Source organism: Callospermophilus lateralis, chromosome 5 (genome assembly GCF_048772815.1).
Source record: "Callospermophilus lateralis isolate mCalLat2 chromosome 5, mCalLat2.hap1, whole genome shotgun sequence".
Lineage (NCBI taxonomy): Eukaryota > Metazoa > Chordata > Mammalia > Rodentia > Sciuridae > Callospermophilus > Callospermophilus lateralis.
This window is the reverse complement of record NC_135309.1, coordinates 127,670,090-127,673,931: the sequence shown is the minus strand read 5'-3', so window position 1 is coordinate 127,673,931 and position 3,842 is coordinate 127,670,090. Positions and strand designations below refer to the sequence as shown.

Here is a 3,842-nt window from a genome sequence, read left to right as displayed (position 1 = left end):
TAATGCTAGAAAAGGTAACTGAGATGCCAACAATTTACACATTCTAGGATCACATCTTTGACAAGAACCAGATTGTTCCCTCTTACCCACTTCTTCCCACCAAAGAAGAAGGACCCATCCTTCTATACACTGGCATCCTATTAAAATTTTCATCATTTCAAAAGTCCCTTCAGCAGTTATTCTGAAAACTTTTGGGGAAATTGACTTGTGAGAATGATTAAAAACCTTGTCAATAGACATTACATCAGTATTTTAAAAATCTCTTTATCAATGGGGGGAAAACCAAACAACCCAAACAAATAGTGCAAGGCATTGTGAACTTGGCTGTCTCTGAGAGGAGTTAATGTGGACAGATCTTATTACCTTAAAACCCATCCTTGTGTGTTGTTTTTTATTAATCCTTGTCTTTTTCTTTCTTTCTTTTTTTTGGGGGGTGGGGGGTAAGATCATCAAATTGATCAATCTGCTGAATTTAGCTAAAGACTCCAGTAACCACACAATTTCATTTTGCTATACTGTTAGTTTAGGGGTTTCTTTGCTTTTTAAAATAAATCAAGATTAGTATGATTTAATTTGAAATTTTGGTTGGATACGAACATTTGTACTTGTTTTGGTGCCAATAGGACAGGTGTTTACAAGTTACTACTGTAAAAGAAGATTTTTAAGAAGACAGGTGTCAGTGCTAAAATTAAGTTCCAATAGCTAACCTCAGGGGAATCTTATTCCTAAGTAGAAAATTAAGAAGTTTTTGGAAGTTCAATGTTACATAGTTCAATATAATGCATGTTAGTATTATTTTGAAGACTTCTTATCCTTCAATGACTTTGGGGCTGAAAGTCAAAAAGCCTTTATTAGTTATAAACTAAATACGTGACATTCAGGAAATCATAACTTTTCTGAATATCAATTTTCTTATTAGTAAAATGAAAGGGCTGGATACAATTATCTTTAAAACCAATTTGTAGAAATATATCACTTTAAAATTATTATGCTTATGATAAGAAGTCATCAATAAAACAGGGAAATATGGGTTAGGAAGTCTTACTTGAAAAGTATGAGTGACTATCCACAAATTGATAACCTAGGTAAAAATGTTTCATGTGTTGCTTGAGGAAATTATTATAAGTAAAAATGAAATGTGATTAGTGGGTATATCTTTTTTTTTTTTTCACATTGAGCTTTTGTTAATCGAAGAATTCTTTCCTAATGAGGAGAAATGTAAGCCAAGGGGTTGACTGCTGACTGCCCTGTGTGTCTATCAATGCAAAACTGGTTTTATTCAGGGCCAATGAAGAATTCACAACTATTGGCTGGTCACCTGATCTGCTTCCTCAGTAAAAGAATCTTTTTTTTTTTTATTGGTTGTTCAAAATATTACAAAGCTCTTGACATATCATATTTCATATATTAGATTCAAGTGGATTATGAACTCCCATTTTTACCCTAAATACAGATTGCAGAATCACATCGGTTACACATCCACATTTTTACATAATGCCCTATTAGTAACTGTTGTATTCTGCTACCTTTCCTATCCTCTACTATTCCCCCTCCCCTCCCCTCCCCTCCCATCTTCTCTCTCTACCCCATCTACTGTAATTCATTTCCCTCCTTGTTTAATTTTCCCCTTCCCCTCACAACCTCTTATATGTAATTTTGTATAACATTGAGGGTCTCCCTCCATTTCCATGCAATTTCCCTTTTCTCTCCCTTTCCCTCCTACCTCATGTCTCTGTTTAATATTAATCTTTTCTTCTTGCTCTTTCTCCCTGCTTTGTTCTTAGTTGCTCTCATTATATCAAAGAAGACATTTGGTATTTGTTTTTTAGGGATTGGCTAGCTTCACTAAGCATAATCTGCTCTAGTGCCATCCATTTCCCTGCAAATTCCATTAGTGCCCACAGTCTTCCTCTGTTGATATTTTCCCTCTACGATTCTCTTAATGCTGGAAAAGGTACCTGAGATGCCAACAATTTACACATTCTAGGATCACATCTTTGATAAGAACCAGATAGTTCCCTCCTACCCACTTCTTCCCACCAAAGAAGAAGGACCCATCCTTCTATACACTGGCATCCTATTAAAATTTTCATCATTTCAAGAGTCCCTCCAGCAGTTATTCTGGAAACTCTTGGGGAAATTGACTTGTGAGAATGATTAAAAACCTTGTCAATAGAAATTACATCAGTATTTTTAAAATCTCTTTATCAATGGGGGGAAAACCAAACAACCCAAACAAATAGTGCAAGGCATTGTGAACTTTGCTTCTCTTTCTGATCTTCAAGCTTTCTTAAAAATTCTGAAGCATGGCCAAGTGTTTGCTCTGATTAGAGAGACTGTGTCCCAGTTTAGTTCTCTTTTTTGGGGCAGAAACATAATCTGTATCTTTATCTATGATAGGTAAGTGGGGTTATCATTTACTTATGGTTTCAAAAGCATTTCAAATTATTACTCATAGATCTAAAAAGAGTATTTTTGTTTTTGTTTTAGCTAAAAATTAGCTGATGTAACAATTATAATTTTTTGATATGTTTAAATTACACAGCCTGTGCTAGCTTCGGCAGCACATATACTAAAATTGGAACGATACAGAGAAGATTAGCATGGCCCCTGTGCAGGATGACATGCAAATTCTTGAAGCATTCTGTATTTTTTCACTCTAGTCAGAATGGCAACTATTATAAAGAGAAACACCAATAAGTGTTGGCAAGGATGTGGGGGAAAAGGTACACTCGTACACTGCTGGTGGGACTGCAAATTGGTGCAACCAATACAGAAAGCAGTATGGAGATTTCTTGGAAATTGGGAATGGAACCACCATTGGACCCAGCTATCCCTCTCCTCAGTCTATACCCAAAGGACTTAAAAACAGCATACTAAAGGGACACAGCCACATCAATGTTTATAGCAGCACAATTCACAATAGCTAAACTGTGGGACCAACCTCGATGTCCTTCAGTGGATGAATGGATAAAAAAATGTGGCATATATACACAATGAAATATTCTGAGCATTAGAAAGGAATAAAATGATGGCATTTGCAGGGAAATGGATGGAGTTAGAGAAGAAGATGCTAAGTGAAGTTAGCCAATCCCAAAGAACCAAATGGTGACTGTTATCTCTGATATAAGGAGACTGATTCATAGTGGAATAGGGAGAGGGAGCATGGGAGTAATAGATGAACTCTAGATAGGGCAGAGGGGTTGGAGGATAAGGGAGTGGGTATGGGGTTAGAAATGATAGTATAATGTGATGGACATTATTATCCAAAGTACATATATGAAGACATGAATTGGTGTGAATATACTTTGTATACAAACAGAGATATGAAAAATTGTGCTGTATATGTGTAATAAGAATTGTAATGCATTCCGCTGTCACATATAAACTAAAAAAAAATAATTAAAAAAATCAGTTTCAATTTAAAAAAAAAGTAGAGAGAGACTCCACTTTCCAAATACAAAATATATACCCCAAAGCCCATGCCCTAATTCTCAACTCCTCCAGCCACACCCTACCACTTCAGTTACCACTCAGTTAATCCCTATCAGGGGATTAACTCACTGATTGAGTTAAGACTCTCAAAATCCAATCATTTCTTCTCTGAACCTTCTTGCATTGTCTCACATGTGAGGTTTTGGGGGATACCACATATCCAAACAAAAAAAATTTTAAAAAGAGATAGTACTTACTTCACTGCATAGTCTTTGTCTAAAATCAATTGGCTATAAGTACATTGGTTAATTTATAGATTTTTCTATCCTGTTCTATTGGTGTATGTTCCTGTTTTTACATCAAATCATGATTTTTTGATCCGTATAGCATCGTAGTATGTTCTGAAA

At 35.4% G+C, this 3,842-nt stretch overlaps 1 non-coding gene across 1 annotated transcript; it reads left to right on the top strand.

Moving 5' to 3' along the window:
* Positions 1–2,548: 2,548 nt before the first annotated feature.
* Positions 2,549–2,654, top strand: LOC143400624 (U6 spliceosomal RNA). The gene has a single exon (XR_013091523.2). It is a non-coding gene; the product is annotated as a U6 spliceosomal RNA (small nuclear RNA).
* Positions 2,655–3,842: the final 1,188 nt, after the last annotated feature.